Below are 20,216 nucleotides of genomic sequence, written 5' to 3'. Positions count from 1 at the left end.
TCTCCAAGTGATACCCTCCCCATGTCATTGGAATGAATCATGTCATTCAAATGTATTATATACTAATAAAAAGCTAAGAGGAAACTGAACTGTCGTGCAAAGGGAAACTATTGTAAAGGGACATTTAGGTTTATTCATTTCATTTGAACCCTTTCTTCTCAAGGAAGCTGAAATTTTAACATAATTTTTTTTATAGCTAACTTTCTTATTGGTGCACTGACATCTTGGTTGTCACTTCTTGGGACAGAGAGATCTGAGAATAGGCTTAAACTAGTGCCCCCTCTGCTGGCTGGTTGGCTGACTAGAGCACAAATAAATACAGGCGTTGGGGATGTTTGAATAGACCTTTTTTTAGTTAAATCTAGAAAACCATCCTTTGTGAGCAGACATCCCATTAGCATGATGTGACAGAGTGCTGCCCAAAAGGAAGGATGGCACACACATTGGCACACCTCTGGAGCATTTCTTGGGTCCTGTCTATCTTGATTGGGGCTCTGTGGGCTGAAACGCCAGAGTGGAAGACAGAAGCGTGTGTGAGCCCAGGGTGCTGCTATTACTGAGTTGGTAGGGGGCATGCTCAAGTGACTGGAGTTCTTTCCCTCAGTGCTTCTAACCCCTCCCTTGCTGCTCAGGAAGGACTAGCTCCCACTCCCACAGAGCACTGTTTTAACCTTTACTTTAAAAGCTCCTCCTCTATCTCCCTATCCCCTGCTATTCCTCCCTCCCTAGAGAAATGAGGGGTTCTTAACCTGACTTGGGAATGAAGAGAAATAGGGCAATTTTGGGATGAAGAGGGAGATGAGACACTGAAGTGGCCATGTCTGTTGTGAGCCTAGGGCTGTGGATTTCTGGGGACCAGTGACCAAACAAAGCACTGGGAATTTAATAACTGAGAACCAGGCTTACCAGTTTTGGGTCTGTAATTGGCCAGCATCCCTGGCTTCTAACTGGCTGAGGCCTCATAGACTCATAGACTTTAAGGTCAGAAGGGACCATTATGATCATCTAGTGTGACCTCCCGCATGATGCAGGCCACAAAAGCTGACCCACCCACTTTCCCTTAACTCAGCTGTTAAAGTCCCCAGATCGTGATTTAAAGACTTCAAGTCGCAGAGAATCCTCCACCTAGCGAACCCTGCCCCATGCTGCGGAGGAAGGCGAAAAACCTCCAGGGCCTCTGCCAATCTACCCTGGAGGAAAATTCCTTCCCGACCCCAAATATGGCGATCAGTAGAACCCCGAGCATGCAGGCAAGATTCAATTTCTGTATAACTTCCAGTAGCCGGGGGCCTGTTCCTGCAAGTATTTATGACCATGCATAGTACTCTCTGCGTGGAGTAGCCTCATTGCCCAGTTGGCCCTTAGATATCATTGTGCTAGAATCATGCAGTAAAATTCTCAGGGAAGCTGAATAACTATCTGCCATTCATCATCAGACACCTCTGCCATTCTTGTGCCAAAGCTCTTCAGAGAATCAGAATCAGCATCTTAATCAGGATTCCCACCCCCCCCGGGTCAGCATTTGGTAGTCTTGGCAGTGTTGGGTTTACATTGTCATTAGGTGCTGGGAGTTTTGTTGCACTGTCTAGCTTTCAGACAAATATATGGGAAACTTCAGTGTTGCCCACAGGATTTTCAAAAGGGTCATGTTACATGATTGAACCTGCACAGCTCAAGGAAGTCCCCAGAGGCGGTGAGGTGGTGCTGTCACCTCTTTTCTCCTTCAAAGAGCCAAAGCAGGGTGGAACTCAAGCAGGGGCCCTTGTATGTGTGGCACTGGCTGTGGATATGAACTGTGCAACCCCCTAGTTCCCAGCATCCGGCTACACGTGTAAAGCACTGGTGCAATGTGATCTCTGTAGTTCCTGCCAGCCAAGCTCTGTTGTTGTCCAAGGTGTATGTTGGTGAGTGGCTACAACAAAGTGAGAATCCTGTCAGAGGTGCTTACGTGTTGCAGAGCTACCATGTCTAAGGCTATGCCTACGCTTAACGGTAGAGCGGCACAGCTGTAGCGCGTCAGTGTAGAAACCTATTGCAGATATGGGAGGGGTTCCCCTGTTGCTGTAGTAAATCCACTCCCTGAGAGGGAATAGCTAGGTAAACATAAGAATTCTTCCTTTGAACAAATGCTGTCTACACTGGGGGGGTTAGGTCAGCTTGGGGTGTGGATTTTTCACACCCCTGAGCGACGTAGCTGGGTCAATCTAATTTTCTAGTGTAGACCAGCCCAAAATACTTTACGGAAACACTCCAAGTTGGTTGTGTCCAATGGCTTTCTTCTATGAGCTTCCTCAGTGACTGCTAAAAAAAAGATTTATCCCATGAATCCGCTATACATATCATTAAACAATAAGGCATGTTTTTCTTTAACAGTTCCCCTCCTCTGTGATTAGGATGTTATGTATTTAATCACTCTTCCTCTGAGTTTTCCAGCCCTAGTTTGAGATCCTTGCACCATCAGAATAGTATCTTCTTATTGCTTCTAATTGTTAACACATGCCAGTTTTGCAATTTTGCAAACTGGACTGAAATTTGAAGGCTGTTTACATGAAAGATTTACATGCACTAGGAAACCTTCAGAAAATTAGTTTGTTTACCAAACAGCTTATCCAAATCCAGTTTTTAAATCTGAGTGCTAAAATTAAGGCTCTCTTCAGCACTACAGGCTGCCTACTAGAGTGATTTACAACAACCGTTCTCTACAAACAAGAGCTGCGTAAACATGAAGGTATAAAGGATTTTGGAAGGGTCAGTCCAGTTGAACGTCCAATAGTCTCATCCTTTGAAGCCCCTCTTCACGGGGAGCTAGCATGGATCGTTGTAGTGCAGTATCAGTGTTATTGTTAGCCATAAACAAATTATGGGTATTTAACAAGTTAATGTCAAAGTGGCTGAGAGTCACTGGTAGGTGTGTGCTTAGTGACATCAGCTGGCAAGGAGCCCTGGTAACAGAGAGAGCGGGGGGGGGGGGGAGGCCGGGAGAGAAAGGAGGGTGTGTGTGTCTATATCTGGGTATTCTGGCGAGGTAAAGAGCTGGTCTGTTTGGCTGGACCTTCCCATCTGGGATCCATCTGTGTTTCCCTGGGATCGGACAGGCGGCTCTAGTCAGTGAGAAATCGCAGATGTGAGAGAGCTGACACATGTCCAGCTAATGAAAGAAGGAAGGCTGGTCTGAGGCTGTGCTCGAAGATTAAGAGCAAAAAAAGAAGAGCATTTTATTTATATGTCGAAGAAATTAGGTGAATTCTACAGTAGCTGGATTGTTGTAACCTGGGTATTTCGGGTAAGCAATATTTTTAAATTAGATTATTTTTTTTTAAATGTTCAGAGGTTTATTTGTGGTTTTTGTTTGTTTTATTTTTGGTGTTTTTGTTATGCTGTTTTGCTGTGTGCTAATTTTTTAAGAGTAGAAACATTTTTCTGTTCTGTAAATCAGTTGAACCTTGAGCTCAGATAGTGGGAGAGGGTGTATATCTGTGCATGTGAACCCTCACATATGCAGTGCTTTGCAATGTCGCCCTCCCCTCTCTCACCATCTCATTTAGACTGCAGTGGTTCTGCTGGTAAAAACTTCAATAGATGAGCTGACTTGGTGCATGGATTATGCAGCTAAAAAAATAGTAAACTATTTCTCTAAGGAGAGCTGTGTTAGAGCTTTCTGTCCTTTACGTTGCTATGGAAGGGTTTGGTTTTCCTGGGGAGAAGGCTGGCATTCAGCATTTCCTAGTCTAATGGGAAATGGAAAAGTGGGAGGATTTTTTAATGTAATGTGTTTTTCATTGTGGCAAGCTTTATTCTCAGTTTTGCAAAATAATATTTTATAAACTGAGATTTATAATATAGGAGTAAATGTATAGGGTTAAGTCTCCTCCATCAGATCCCAAATGTTCATAATTTTAATACCCCCCCCATTTTTTCTCTGCATTGTGCGTGAGAATGCTACCTTTTTGTCTTTATACTCTCAAAGTAGCTATTGATGCTACCAATATTTAAATATCTCAGTTCAGTTTTGTGATGCAGTAACATCTCTCTTTGCTGTTAAAATGTATATTGCAAGGCTACTGTACGTTGGATTCCATTTTATTCTACTGGAATTCCCAATCTTACATATATATCTTAAACCAAACCTGCTTTTTGTTTTCCTTTTTTTGCAAAGGTTCAGCAGTTTTAAAATGTTCTGCTGATCCCTCAGGGCATACTACTGTAAAAATTATACCATTGTACACCCGGTGAGCTATTGGCACTGGGGCTGAATGTTTGTGTATTCCACTAAAAATTATTGGCTCTCTTTTTGCATCACTAAACTCCAGAACTGCTGCATTTATAATCCATTGTGTTCTCCTTATGCTCATCCATGAAATGCTGCCCAGTTGCACCAAATATACCAGAATCCACCCTAAAGTTCTGAAGATTAAAAGCGAGGACGGGAAACCTTGCTACAGAATCATAGATGGAAAATATTGGTTGGGTTATCTACTACATCTCCCTGCCAGTGCAGGACTATTCCCTTTTGTACACTTACTAGTGCTTTGTCCAGGCTAGTTTTAAACCTGCCAAGTGTCAGGGCTTCCCTTGGGAGACTGTTCCACAGCCTGATAGAGCTCACCGGCAGCAAGTTTATCCCGCTGTTCAGGCTAAATGTCCCTATTCTTAGTCTCGTTTCATTATTCTTACTTACGCGCTCTTACCATCTTAAATAATTCTTTCTCTTGGAGTTTGCAAACGTTCACTGGGTGTAGGCTGTTTCCGTATGCTTTGCAAGCCAGCACCTTGGCTAATGAAAGTGACTCTGCACAGGGACACCTAAACCTTGCTGTTTGTCCCTTGATTTCCAACACCTAGGAAGTAGCTATGAGAGCCTACTGGGCAATACTGTCCAAATTAACATCCCAGAACATGCCAGAATGAGGGAAGAATGTCACAAACTGTACAAGCATGTGCAAATTCCGAACAGTGAATTTTTGTTTTCTGTTTTATTTGCATCAGTGTGTGAGCTATTTCTGGTGCAGTTGGGTAGTTTCAGCTATGATGGTATTGAAGACCTGCAGAATTTGCCAGTGTTAATGCTGTTACTCATTGAAATTACTTTGCTCCATTTAAGACTTGATCCTGTAGTCACTATGCAAGCAAACTCCCAGTTAAGTGATCAGGAGTTTTGCCCATGTTTGGACTGCACAATTGGGCTATTAGTCTTTATTTTAAACAACTAGCCTGCCAAATTCACGTTCGAGTTCTGCAGAAGACTGAGTCCTGAGGAAGAGGAGAAGAGATTAGAACAGAGGGGGGCAAACTACGGCCCTCGGGCCGCATCCGGCCCGCAGGACCCTTCCCTCTGGCCCCCGAGCTCCTGCCAGGGAGTGGAGTCAGGACAGGCTTGCGGAGTTGCCAGCCCAACTCCCCGGCAGCACAATGAGCAGGGCAGAGGCTAGCCCCTGACCCCTCCCCTTCTGCTCTCTTCCCTCCCTGCCTCCCTCGCAGTCACAGTTCCCCCAGCGCCTGGGCTGCAGCTCCTGCTGGGCGGCACGGCTATAGCACCGCCAGACCCGGTGCTCCAGGGCAACGCAGTCAGGGGGCGGGGAGCAGGGGGAGTTCTGGGAGGGTTCCAGGGGGATGTTCAAGGGGCCTGGGCCCTGCTGCCGGGGACAGGGGCAGAGCAAGCCAGGGTCCCCCTCCACCCCCAGCATGTGTGGCCCCTGTCCCCAGCAGCCAAGCCCAGACAGGGAGCGAGCCCTGCCCGACTGCCAGGGAGAGCAGCCAAACGAGCAGGGGAAATGCACAGGGAAAGGACTGAGCCCCCCTTTCCCCTACCTGACAGGTGACGAGGGGCGGGGAGAGCAGGGAGGGTTGGATAGGGGGTGGGGGAGCCTAGGGGGCAGTCAGGGTTGGGGAGCAGGGGGGATTGGATAGGGGATAGGCGTCCCAGGGGGTTGGTCAGGGGTCAGAGAGCAGCGGTGTTTGGATAGGATGCGGGAGTCCCGGGGAGCAGTCAGGGGTGGGGAACATGGGGGTTGGATGGGGGTGCGGGTTCCGGAGAGTTGGATAGGGGGTGGGGGCCTCGCTGTTTGGGGAGGCATAGCCTTCCCCAGCCTTGCCTACCTGGCCCTCCATACAATTTCTGTACCCAACGTGGCCCTAGGGCCAAAAAGTTTGCCCACCCCTGGATTAGAACAACACTGTAGGATGTTCAGGGAACATTGGGGGAAAAGTGCTTAGAACAGAGATAGCTCAATGGTTTGAGCATTGGCCTGCTAAACCCAGGGTTGTGAGTTCAATCCTTGAGGGGACCGTTTAGGGAACTGGGGTAAAAATCTGCCTGGGGCTTGGTCCTGCTTTGAGCAGGGAGTTGGACTAGATGACCTCCTGATGTCCCTTCCAACCCTGATATTCTATGAAACAAAAAAACATAGGTAGATAGATGTTCATAGAATAACGCCTACATGTTGTCCAGAATTATATGGATAATCATTATAGATACATAGGAATGGGAGAGTGCATGGATAAAATAGGATCTGATCAAACTGTTCATTGGTTCAAAAGGAGTGAAAAGTTCATGACTTTTTATTAGTCCACTTAGGATCTCATTCTGCCACCCTCAAGAAGAAGCATCATCTCACTATTTCAACAACTGCCAAGGACGCATTCTGCCACACTAACTCACAATTAGTTATTTTGGAAGCCGTGGTGGTGTAGCAGCGTCAGTCCCAGGATATTGGAGGGAAAAGGTGGGTGAGGTATAATGTCTTTTATTGGACCAACTTCTGTTGGTGAGAGAGAGAAGCTTTTGAGCTTATACACAGTCCTGTTGGAATCTGTAGTAGCTCTGTTTTTTGAACACCTCTATACTGAAAGACTTCAGCAAATTGGAGGTGAAATCAGAAAATGATGCAAAATTAAGGATCTTGAAGGGCTGATTTGAGGGAGAGGTTAGGAGAACTAAGCATGTGTACCATGATTGGATGATGACTAAGGGAAATATAACCAAAACCGAGTATTAGAAGGCTGTAACCACAGAAAGGGAAAGGAATTGCTCAGAGTGGGCCAGTGGCATATTGCTAAGAGTAAGAGATTAATCAGAGCGCAGAGAAGCTTAAATTGACTATGGGGATAAATTCCTAATCTGAGGCGTATTCCTAGACTGGAATAGTCTTCGTAGGGGAATGATGGAAGCACTATCACGTGGGTCATTTAAAAATGGAAAAGACACATTCAAGTGCAGTTTTACTATGAGTAGTGATTATGGAAAAGTGTTATCTTCTTGCTTCCCCTACCTGCTTGGTGTATTTGAATTGTATCTGCTAATAGTGCTGAGGGCCTGATCCAGTGCCCACTGAAGTCACTGAAAAACTCCCATCTATTTCAATGGGTTTTAGATTAGGCTCTTAATATTACAGTGTCACTTTTCAGAGGCCTACAGCACCAACATCATCGAGGTTCTGTCTACACTGCAATTAAAAACCTGTGCCAGCTGTCTCGGTTTGCGGGGTTCAGGCTGAGGGGGCTGTTTAATTGTGGTGTAGATGCTCAGGCTGGAGCCCGGGCTCTAAGACCCTGTGAGGTGGGAGAGTCCCAGAACTCGGGCTGCAACTTGAGCCCAAATGTCTATACCGCAATTAAATAGCCCCTTAGCGTGAGCCCGAATCATCTGGCACTGGCCAGCTGCGGGTGTCTAATTGCAGTGTAGACATACCCTGAGAGAGATCTGGATTTGATTTCTTCTAGGGCTCCATCAACATAATTTTTACCAAGTCCCAATTGGTTTACCTTTGCATACCCACTTGAAGGCAAAGGGGTTGCTCACATGTTATTGAGGGCATAATTTGGCCTGCAGAACCTTTTAGTCATGATGCTAATGCACAAGAAAGAAAGAACAGTGCCTGACTTCTGGATTCCAGGTTGAGTTTGCAAGGCTGGCAGTTCCAGATCCAGCATTTTGTGTAACTAATTGGGACTGTAAACATGGAACCTCCCAATGCCATGTTTAGTTACTCTTAGTAGAAAATACCATGGTTTACAACCCTGATTTGGTATGGAGAGGACTAAATGGCCTGTTGGCTTTCCCATTTTTAGTTCTTATGATTTGGAGAAAAAATCTCTAATTTGATTGGTACCCAGACACAGTTTCCATTATATTACTAGATCGCTGAGTACAATGCAACAGAATATGAAGGGACTTCTGTGAAATGTGTGGAGGGAGATGCTTGTTAAAAGGCTTACAGGCAGCATTAGATAACGTTGTGTTTTTAAATTTGAACTGAAGAGAAAGAGTCACTTAGTGTCACCTACTCTTTTTTTACATGCTAGAAGAGCTGACTTTTCTGTATTCTCTCTGAGTTAGATGGTAAACCTTCCTTGACCAAATCTAATGGCTAGCTAATATTTACATACTCCATTGTTTTTCAGAGATTAGGTATAAAATTGTGTTCAAACAAAAATTTGACAATGGTCATTGGGAAAGCCATGTTGTACCCTTCACAAAGGCTAATTAAACTTTACTTCTGAGATGTTCTTTTACTTCATTTGTACAAAGATTTGGAGACGGCTCCTGAAGTGAATCAGAAAATACCCGTATTTCTGCTTACATTTGATACCAGGGGCCTTGAAGTGCAGGGGAGAGATGGTCCTGTAGTTAAAGTACGGAACTAGGAGTCGGACTTGAGTTCCATTGTTGGATCTGCTAGATGTTTTCTGTGTGACCAGGGGCATGTAATTTCTTTGTGCCTCACTTGCATAGACTCTAAGGCCAGACGGAACTTCTAGAACTGTGAACTTCTAGTCTGACCTGTATACACAGGCTATAGACTTTTTTCCTCATAAACTAGATTTCCACATGTGTAAAAGTGTCATCATCTGCTCGGTATTAAGAGTCTTAACTCATTGTATTCTTATAGCACATTACAAACCAAGTAATTAACATTGTTCTTAACAGCTTTGGGTAGTGGCACTTTAAAACCTACCCTGAGTTTTTAAAATAATGCGTAATGAGTTTCATTGTTCCAAGTCCCCTGCTCAGATGCAGCATTTCCTCCTTTCTTGGTTGTGGCAGTGTCTCTATTGCAATTCAGGGTCAGGTGGATGGACTTTTGGACAGAAGAACATTGTTAGCAGCTGGAACTCTTAAGTGTCACTTTTACTCTTCCGTGCCACGAAAGCTGCATGACGAAAAGCCAAAAATCTATCAGTCGGCCCACAAATCAGAGGTCTTTCTTCCAGTCCGGCCATGGAACTTAAATAGTCATTCATGTATTGACAGCTGTCTGTTATTTAACTAAATCTAAATGAGGACGGAAAGGGAGTGTGCAGAGAATGCTGCTGCTTTGAAAGAACTCAAACCTGTTGCTGTGCTGCAAGCTGTGAATGTTTAAAGACCTCGTATTACTTACCATGCTGGAGGAGCGGGAAGGGAGGATTGGGTGGGAGGGGGGTGTTATTGTGAGGGTAACAGATGTGCCCTATGCTGTTGACGCGTGCCGGCTCTGTTCCTTTGCTCTTAACACCAGGTGCAGCTATTGTTCTGGCTGGTCTCTATTCATCCAGCCTCGTCTGTTACTCTGCTCTTTCTAGCTCATTGTTTCTGAAGAAAATTAGCATTAAAAACCCATCCGAAACCCCCATGTCCCTCAACTGCAGGTGACTGTTATTGGCTCCAGCTGCCACCCTTGCGCTTGATTACTTCCATATGGGGTTATGGTAAGAAGTAATATCCACTTACTGATTTCCCTCTCCCCCTCCCCCTGCACTTTATTACTCACAAAGAACAATATCCTGAAATCTATTAGACCCCCCCCGCTCCCCAATAGGCTCCACATTCTACTCAGTATTAGGATGGTGATGAACATTTTACAAGCGAAGCTAATTATCTTCTCACCCCCCCTCCCCCATTCTCTTCCTCCCACCCTCTCCTCCTCTGTAAAAGTGAAATAACCAAGGGCCAATTGGTAGTAAATTAAATCTTTGAAACATCCAGAGATGAGGCGTCTTGCTAACAGGAAAATTCTGCTAGTTTTTGGATGATCTTTAATGGAAACTATTTAGCCATCATCTTTTATATCCTGTTGTGCCACACCTATGAACCAGATGAGCAAATCACATTTCAGGGAACCACAAGAGAATAGACGCTGCTATTTTTACAAGTTGATTGTTAATTTCATAAGTTTAGACAGATGAAGGGAGGGGCGGCGGAGACACTTTTAAAAAAAATGTGGATGATCTAGTTGTTAGGAGCAGAGCACTCCTCGTTTTTTAATATAACACATCTCAAGAATGGTGTGTTTTGATTTTGTTTTAAATCTAAACCATTTAATGTGTGTTTTTTACTGTAAAATATAGCACTTTGGAGCTCCCTGTTTCTCCTTGTGACCCCAGGTTAAATGTTTTTTCCCCTTTTATAATCTAAGCACATTTCTGTCAGCCCTGCACCTTAGCCTAGGATCTGAAATCAAGCTGCATTCTTTCTGGCTTGTGCATCATTATCACCAGCAAAAAAAACTTTCTCTGTTACACCTGGGCAGCCTGTTGTGCAACTATCCTATTTATTATGATGCTTGAACCAGATGAGACTCAAACTCTCTCACTTTTCCTCCCATAGCTGTGTTGACCTTGCAGAATTAATAGGAATCAAAACAAAAACTTCTGTTGTCACCAAAGTCATCCAGTAAAACTGTGAGGGAGCAGATGTATGGAATAAAAGGGTAATTTTTTTGGTTTACTTTGTCCCTTTTTAGAGTAGAACTGAACCTTGTGCGGCATTAAGGAAGCTAGAGCAGTGTCAGCACAGATAACCATGGCCACTGCTATAATTCCATGGGGGACAAAGCAACTTTTTATACTTATGGACGAGGATTAGGAAACTACTTTCATAGAGAACTGGATGAAAGGATAACGCAAGATTTCCAGTATACTTATAGTAGTTTTCCAGATGGAAATACATTCACTTGAACTGTGACCTTGTAATTCACTGGGTTCTGAAGAGGTTACTTCTGGGTGATCAACTAATTTCAGTTGACCTGTTCACCAGGGCACTGAGTGGTGGAGCTGTCACATACATGGCCCTGCACCTTGTGTAGCAGGCTGCTGTGGGGAAGATTGACACCAGTCACTGACTGGCTCAGACACAGACGCACTTTCCATGTGGTGCTGACTGAAGGAGGAAGCCTATTAGGCTCGTGTAAACCCCAGCCATTATATATTATGAGACCAATTTTCAAAAGAGCGTGTCTAAATCGCACATACAAATCCTGCATTTTCACACACACAGTGGCACTTAGCCGCCACTTACCTGTGTGCACCTAAATGCTCGTTATGCAATTTAGGTGACCACTTATGAAAACTAGGCAATTTGTGTTATGAATACGCATTCTGCCGCTATATTAAGGTAACAGAGTGGGCTGGTGGTTAACAGCTGACTGGGAGGGGGGGCTCCTGTGTTCTATTCCTGGCTCTGCCACTGACTTGTGTGTGACCTTGGGAAAGCTAACCTGTCAAGTGCGGTGTTTACCTCTCCTATAAAATGCTGATAAGACTTTCCTACCTCATAGGGGTGTTGGGATTCCTGGTTTTATTCCCCACTGGTGTCCAGCAGCCTAAACAACTGGTTGTCCTTCTCCATAGCACTTGGAGGGAGGTCAGACCTTTGTGATGCAGGAGCTAGAGACTGCCCTTCTGGAGAATAGCCCAGCATTCCCTGCCGCAAAAGAAGCCCAAGCAGCAGATTGGAGTCTTTTAACCAGTTTTCCTTTATTTATTTATTTTTTTTTTTTTTAAGATAAATTAACTTTATCCTCAGCTTGGCCCCCTACTAGATTCTGACATTGGAACCAAATTCAATGGGAGCTGAGCTTTCTGGGGCACTGTGGCTGTTGTTTCCGTCCCCTGCCTTCCTGTCAGAATGGGCAAAATGGTGAAGGAAGGGAAGAGGGCTGGGCAGGGTTGAGATGGAACAGCTCTGGTATGCAGGGGATGGGGCAGGTAGATCTCTCTGTGGTGCTTTAAGAGGAACAGGTCCAACCCCACAGTTGGTGTTCAGGCCAGACAAGTTTCTAGCTGTAGGAGCAGCCATCCAGCTCAGATGCTTTTCTGCTCCCCAGCTCTTCTCAAGAGATTTAGCAGTATAACAGCAGGCAGCAGTGGTGCCTTTGCCAGTTCTGGAGGCTGTGCAGCCAACATCTCAGTTCCCAGCAGCAGCTGCAGCGGGGGAGGGTTGCAAAGCAGTTCCCCACTGGGGCCTCTGATCTCTCTAGTGGGCTTTGCAGAGGGGTAGCCTCGTGGAATCAATTCTCCCTTTAGGGTTTCAGGTCTCCTGTCCAGGGCAAGTGGGCTGCTCCAGCCCTTCCACCTTAGTTTAAATTCTTGGCCCCTCTCTCTGTTACAGTCAGCTACATCTTCCCCAGGAGGTAATGAAGAAGGTCTCTTTCTCTTGGGTGGCACCAATGCATAGGTGCTGGAACTATGGGTGATGGGGGTGCTAGTGCAGCCCCTGGCTTGAAGTGGTTTCCATTATATACAGAGATTACAGTTTGGTTTAATGGCACTCAGCACCCCCACTATACAAATTGTTCCAGCACCCCTGCAGCAATGTATGTGACATCCTACCCCACATGCCCTTATTTCCAGCTATTGCAACTTGCTATCACTCCCCTGCCTTCCCCTGCAGTGGATACCTGTGGGTCTCTGTCAAACCACTTAAATATTCACATGTGGGAGGAAACCAGCCAGCCTTCTGTGGTTTCCACTAGGAGCAAACAGCCTCCAAAGGCTGAACTTATTGCCTTAGAGCCCCTAAAATGCTTGTCTAAAGTGAAACTGTTCTGTTTGAATCAATGAAGCACTCATTGGTAAAGAGAAACTGGAAGTCAAGGAGGACTCCCATTAACGCAAGTCAAAAAAATCCAAACATTGTTCTAAGAAAACTCACAGAGCTTCATAACCTTCCATCTTCTCCTCTCAAGAAAGAGGAAAGCTGTCCAGATCTGATCAGGAGGAGGGAGCTCTGAATAGACTATTTCCCTCACCCCCAGCTGTTTGAGGCGAGGTTCAACAAGTTCCTGCCTATGCTTGGGATCCAACCTCCATTGGCAGACGATCCAGAACAGAGTGGTAGGGCTGGCCAAGTCACCAGAAGTGCTTTCTTTCCAAATCCAAGGAGATTTGCATTCCCCTCCATCACTTGCTGGATCTTATCAAAGATGTAGGATAATGCCCAGGTAAGGTAAAAGGGCTGGATAGACTGTTCTTTTTGATTTAAAAAAAAAGAGAGAATTTGTTACTACTGCAGCATCTGTCTTCAGAATTGTATCTGTGATCAATGCTACAGTGATCCCTATGGAAGGGGTGATTTCTGCCCAAGAGAATAGACTCATCTGATGAAATTATGAGGCCTCAGAATCAGTCCTTAAGGCATTTATCACACGTATCTGCTTCTCCAGGGCCATTCTAGCATCAGCAGATGAGCTGAGAAGTGCAGTTCCTTAAAAGGATAGGAAATGGCCCATGATCCTCCAGAAGACATCTCTGACAACTTTGTTTGTTGCAGATTCTTCCTTGGATTCATTTGAGATTTGCTGTCTAATCCAGGGCCTCAAAAATTGTACGTTAAAGATGTCTCTGGAAGGTGGGAATACAGGCCGAGCATTTCAGTGCTGTACACAATTGGTTTTGCATTTACGATGGGGCAGATTCTTTGGAGTTTGACAGTAGTAGATGCTCTGCAAGGGAGGATCGGATCTGTGTAGATAAATCGGAGGTTAGAAAATGTGTGAGAAACGTGAGGCTGGTAAATATCCCCAGCAGCTTTCTTCAGACTTGTAGTAAACCTACAAAGTCAAATCCAAAATTTAAGGGGTTTCTTCTCCCCAATTAAATGATCAGACCATATGGTGTTTACTGAAAGTGCCTGTGATATGGAAGGAGCCTACCGACTATATCACTCTCTTTCAAAAGAAGCTGCTTTACCTAATGTCACTGTCCTGAAACCTGCAGGTTCTTTTCAGCAGCAGATGAGCTGGGGATTATTCCAGTGACCTTCTCCCTGCTGTTGGTATAACCTTCTGATTCTGCTGCTGTGGTGCTGCTTAATCTTATGTGCATTTAGCAATCTTCCCCTGTCTTTCATCAATATAACTATTGTGTCTTTTTTTTCTCCCAGGGACTCTACCCAGGTCATTGTCTTTCACTCCCTTATAAAAAAATTACTGGTTTAAGATCCTTGGGATGAGAAGGTTGGAGCAGCATCTCTGTTTTCTGAAAATTACTAATTACTGCCATTAGTAAAATAGATCACCTCTTCAGGGGGAAGTGTGTGGATCAGGAAATAGTAACACCCTGACATTTTTTTTTTTAATGTATTGTAGAAAGCTGTTATCAAAGACAGCACATGGAAAGAATTTTCACATGACTTCTGAAGAGAGATTAATTAGTATTGGAGGGGAAGGAGGGAGGAAATCAGGCAACTGTTTTGCTACTTGAACTTTGCATTTAAGGGAATGGAAAAGTGGCAAAGTCAGTCCTTTGTGCCTCCTGCTTATTTAGGGATTAAAGTGTCCAGAATTGGGGCAGTGGCCTTGATGTCCATTTATGAGTTGGCCCTGGCCTAGAAAATTAACTTCTAGTCTCTTTAGTGTAATTGTGGGGCTTGAATGTAGCTTGTAATGAGTTCTCACTTGTCTTGCCAGTATGTAAATTAATAATACTGTGACACCTTACTCGAGTCTGGTGTAAATTCACTGCTCATGGCATAGTTATTAGAGATTGAGCTAATATGATTCTTTCCTCCTCCCCTCTGCCCCCCCACCCACTCCCACGGTTTGTGCTCCAGCATCAAAGCTTCTAGAATCAAAATCCATGCTTAGGTCACCAAAAAGCTGCCACATCAGTGTGCTTAATACTTAATGTGTAGTATGCTTGAGCTGTGGCTCTTCTCTGAAGAGTGTTGCTGAAAATAGCATCGGCCTTGGCTACACTGGCAATTCACAGCGCTGCACTTGCTGTGTTCAGGGCTGTGAAAAAACACCCCCCCTGAGCACAGCAAGTGCAGCGCTGTAAAGCGCCAGTGTAATCAGCGCCTGCAGCGCTGCATGCTCGCTCGCAGCGCTGCAAGCTATTCCCCTCGGAGAGGTGGAGTACTTGCAGCGCTGCGAGAGAGCTCTCGTAGTGCTGGCGGCGCGACTACACTCGCGCTTCACAGCGCTGCCGCGGCAGCACTGTGAATCCGCGAGTGTAGCCAACGCCATCAGGAGGCACTGTGTTATCTCAGTGGTTTCTAAAGCCAGTGTTCTCCGTTGACAAGATTTGCAAGTGTTGTCTGGGGTTTTGTCTTCACTACCAACGTTAAAGCTGTGGCAGCGCTTTAACGTGGCTGTGTAGTCATGGCTGTAAAAACCCACCCCCACAAGGGGAGTAGCTACCAACGCTGGGAGCCCAGCTACCAGCACTGGTGCCCTGTCTACACTGCCACTTTACAGCACTGAAACTTGCATCACTCGGGGGGGGGGGGTGTTTTCATACCCTTGAGCGAGAAAGTTTCAGCGCTGGAAAGTGGCAGTGTAGACAAGGCCTAAGTTTTGAGAGTTGAGCTGGGTTATCTCCACTTTGCACATAATCACCAGTAATAAAGCTGCTGAGGGTTAAATGATCTCTTCAGCGACACCCAAGCAAGACCGTTGTCTTCTAATTTATGCCCTCAGTGGCACTTGTGCAGTCCCAGTCCCTTCAGTAAGTTTGCACAGATGTAACTCATTGGAATATAATAAACAATTTTGTTGATAGACACAAGAAGGAACAGAATCTGTGGCTTGTTTCGTCTGAGCTGGGATGGGTCTTTGGGTAAAAAGAGTAAAATCAAGTAGTTAGAATCTGCTCAAGTTCCTTTTGAAAAGTAATACCTTAAGCCAATGTCAGGTATGTTGCGAGAAAGAAACTAATCTTGAAGGGGTACCCCCACAGAGGTGGCTGTTTTTTTAGTGGAGATGGATCGAGTGAAGTAATGCCTGTTTGCATGGCTTGTAATTCTGTACCACACAGACTCAAGTCTTTTAAAATACACATACTACACAAAAACAAAATCTAAAGAATCTTACCCTTAAATGTAGCCTCACTGTGAATATCAGGAGGACTCTCCATCTCTATCCAAAGTACCAGTAGTCAGCATAATTCATGAGCTTATTAATCTATTGTTCTTTAGGGTCTCTTTCTTGTCGTTTTAGTTACTATCTCATGTGCAAATCTGATTTGCCTAATGGCCTGGTGATTGTAATTGAAAGGCACTCTGCACTTACTTGATTGTGGAAAGTCTCACTCGGGCTCACACACAGATAGGACTCTGCCTCTGCTGAGAGGAAATCTATAGGCACCGCTTGGTAGACTGCGCTGTGGCTGGAGAAGGAAATGTCATTTGAAACACACTTGGCTTTTACACGTGTGGTTGCAGTTTTTGAAAACACACTTTCTGATTCCGATTTCTCTAATGCTAAAGGTGGAACCTTCCTTTGCTGGCTCTTGAGCTGGTCAGGCAGGGCTGGTGTATTTAAGTGCATAGCACCATTCCAGTGACTCCTGAGATGGAATGGCATCTGTTAGTTATTAGTTAGTCTACATGATAGACAAGGCACTTCCAGCTTTTTAAAAACAAATACAGTGACCAATGCTATTCTTTTTTGTTAGCAAGCTACATTCATGAAGCTACCGTAGCAGCTTAACATGCATTAAGGTACACTAGACCAGATTCTCTGGGCTGCCAAGTTCACTTTGCATCTAAATGAACTTAAAGCATCCAGTGTCTGCTCCTGGATAATTCCCCCTCATCTCCCATCGAGGAATATTAGGTAGGCAGCAGTTATGAGGCTCAGAGTGTACAAGGCACTCTCTCCAAAGAGAACTAACATGAATTATGACTAGATTAGACTGCCTTGGATACATGGGTAAATTGACAGGATAGCAAGGGTGGGGCTAAAGAAAGTAGCACAAATGGAATGTAATTAATGGTTACAACAGTCAAGCCACAGTTGGTTATAATGTGAGGGACACTAATACGCCACTTAGATAGTGCTGGATTCTGATGCCTTGACCTTATAGGAAATTGTGGCTATTAGAGGTGGAAAAGACCTACTATCCCAGTCAGGGTCATGACTGACAGTGTGCCTGCATATCAATTGGCAGGAAAGACTGAGACCCCCTTTCTCTCTGCATCAAAGTGATAAAGTTATGGAACTGGTGCATAAAACATTGCATAGGAGCAATGTATCGTCCAGGCAGACAAACTGTTTTACAGCCAACGCTCTCAGCAGGTATTTTTCCCCAAGACTACATATGGGAACTGAACCCCCATGTCCTGGTCAGCATTTTTCAGGTTTGGGGATTCCCAAAAGTTGGACCTCTTTGCAACCGCTACGAACTAAAAAGGCCAACTGTTTCGTTCAATGGGCGGTTTAGGTCCCAGTTCCTCTTCCTATTCCCTTGGACAGGGAAGCTGTTTTATGCGTTTTCCCCCAATGGCTTTGATCCTCAGAGTGGTGAACAAAATCAGCCAGGAGCAGAATCATTCTAATAACCCCAACGTGGTCGAGGCAAGCGTGGTTTCCTTATCTGTTGCACCAAGCTCTTTGTCCACCGATAAATCTTCCAGTCACTTCTTAAATCCTCTCTCAGGATGCCGGTCAGTTGGTACATCCCAATATAAGTGGTGTTTGCCTCAAGGCGTGGCTCCTTGATGGTTCGCAAGAATACAGTCTTCCTGTTCCGCAGACATATGGCACCTATTCTTAAAGAGTAGGAAAGATTCTACCAGAAATGCTTACCTTTAGAAGTGGAGAAGATTTAGTCATTGGTGTGAACTCCAAGACACTGTCCCACAGTCTGCCCCATTTCAGTTCGTTCTGGAATATCCATTGCAGCTAAAGAAAATATGGCTGTCACTTAATTCTCTCAAGGTTCCTCTGGCAGCCATAACAGCATTTCATACCACTATTGAGGGGGTCTCCCTGTTTGCTGCATCTGCTAGGTTCATGAAAGGTCTGGGAAATTTCTTTCCACCAGTGCAAGTCCCTATCCCTGTTTGGGACCTTAATCTGGTTCTTAAGTCTCATGAAAACTCCCTTTGAACTGATGGTAACCTGCTCCTTATCGAATTTATCTGTGAACAACAGCCTTCCTAATGGCTATTAGCTCAGCCTGCAGAGTCAGAGAGATCGGCACTTTAATGGTGGACCCTCCTTTCAGTTTTTTACAAGGATAAGGTTTCCTTATCTGCATCCCCGGTTCCTTTCTAAAGTGTCTTCTAAGTTTCATGTGAATCGGATCCTTTACGTGGTAGTTTTCGTTCAGAAACCACCAAGTCCAGCGTGCAGACTGCACTCCATATTCTAGATATCAGAAGGATGTTATCTTCTGTCTACGTAGGATTAAACCATTTCATAAATCACCTACATGGATTGTTCCATTTTGCAAACAGATCAAAAAGCTCTGCTATTTCTACCCAGAGGCTATCAAAATGGATTTCTGGATGTATTACAGCTTGTACGGTGAACATCCCCTGTTGTTGGCGTGTCAGCTCACTCTGTGAGGTCATGGTGTACATCTGTAGCTCTACTTAAAAATGCCCCAGTTGCTGAGATTTGCAGAGCTGCTACATGGTCTTAGGTATGTGCCTTCTCCAAAAACTATGCTTTAGACGACGATGCCTCCAGATCTGATGTGGCAGTTGACAATGCAGTTCTTTCCTCTGTAATGGACTCAACTCTGAAGCTCCCCCCTCCTGATGGGATACTGCTTGGAAATCACCTGACGTGGAGCACCCATAGGGTGCTATTTGAAGAAGAAAGAGAGGTTACTCACCCTGTGCAGTAACTGTAGTTCTTCGAGATGTGTGTCCTTATAGGTGCTCCATTACCCACCCTCATTCCCTTCTGCTTTGGAGTTTCCTTCTGAGACTCAGCAGTGGAGAAGAAACTGATGGCAGTTCACCTGCTCAGCCTGATATAGTGGCAGCATGGGCCACGAGGATATCTACGGCGCATGCGTGGGCTGAATAGACACTGCTGATGAAAATCTATTGAAAGTGCATGCAGATGCGGGGGAGGGGGTCACGTATTTCTGAAATGGAACACCCACCGAGATGCATTTCGAAGAACTACAGTTACTGCACTGGGTGCGTAACCTCCTTTTTTCCTGGTCTTCATCCTACATTCAGGGAAATAGGATTGCCTGTTGGACTCTGCCTTCTGTTTTGAGAAAACTTCAATATTAATTTTGATTCCTGGGGACACTGCGCATGGTGGTTTGTTTGTTTGTTTGTCCTGGTCATTCTTTTGTTGTTAATTCTCTTTGTGTTAGCGGTGTGACTCTGCTGGTTCTTGTTTGGCAAACCTGATTTTTCATCCAAGCCAGCAGTTATGACTTATCAGTTCCTTGACTGTCAGTGCTCTGATTTCACGAAACCTGACTTCTTCAGTGCTTTTGTGCTTGTTATCTGAGAGTTTTGATAAGAGTGTACATCTGGGGTGGCAGGCACCCTTGGTTCCATCTTGCTAGTAGGAATCCTCTAGATGGTCCTATATTTATTCATCTTCTGTGTTCAGGTAACTAACTGATTTTTCTTTTCAATGCTCCCTGCTCCTCTTTTTATTTAATTATTAAGACAGTGCTATTCACCATGCTGGTTAGTAATTATTCATGACACTTGGGCTGTTGATGGGGACATTTCCAGCCATACATTTGACACTATTTTATCTGCAGTCTGTTCTGCTCCTTGTTCCTGGGTTACCTGTTTTGGTGATTGACACTCACTGGCTACACTTGTGTCTTTTGTCACTGGATCTGTTAGGACCCATCCCTCATAACCTTGTTTGTCCTCAGGGATCTGTGCACTCAGACATCTCCCTCGTTGTTGGAGGTAATCCAGGCTTGCCTGAGGTCTGGCTGCTTTTCAGCAATGTTTTCAGCTTAGCTGATAATGACTGCTTGGGTTCTACCAACCAGCAGGGATTTTTAAATTTTTGTTTGAATACTCTGATTTCTAATATCCTTCCCATGTTTTCTATTGAGGTTAAAGTTTCTTCTTTCAAGCCTTTCGGTGGTTTGCTAGAGGGCCTGTATGATGAATTTGCTGCATCTGTTCTTAAAAGAAAGAGGGAATATTTTCTTCTCCAATAATTCTCAGGTTGTTTTCCTCTTGTCTTATTTTTTACCTTCTTTGGTCTCCAAGGAAGATTGTGTCTATTGCTGAGGTC

The 20,216-nt window shown here is 44.8% G+C and overlaps 1 protein-coding gene across 2 annotated transcripts in view; it reads left to right on the top strand.

The window, feature by feature from the left end:
- Positions 1-3,016: 3,016 nt before the first annotated feature.
- The window catches only part of CBFA2T2 (CBFA2/RUNX1 partner transcriptional co-repressor 2), a 58,205-nt gene continuing 41,005 nt past the window's right edge, over positions 3,017-20,216 (top strand). The window contains exon 1 of one of the 2 annotated variants that reach the window (XM_034787344.1): positions 3,017-3,283. The gene's annotated coding sequence lies outside the window, so the exon portion shown is untranslated. The remainder of the gene's footprint in view (positions 3,284-20,216) is intronic. The other variant, XM_034787343.1, reaches the window with a different exon arrangement.

The sequence above is a fragment of the Trachemys scripta genome, chromosome 12, assembly GCF_013100865.1.
Source record: "Trachemys scripta elegans isolate TJP31775 chromosome 12, CAS_Tse_1.0, whole genome shotgun sequence".
NCBI classification, from domain to species: Eukaryota; Metazoa; Chordata; order Testudines; family Emydidae; genus Trachemys; species Trachemys scripta.
The sequence above is the reverse complement of the archived record's forward strand: the minus strand, read 5'-3'. Positions and strand labels throughout refer to the sequence as shown.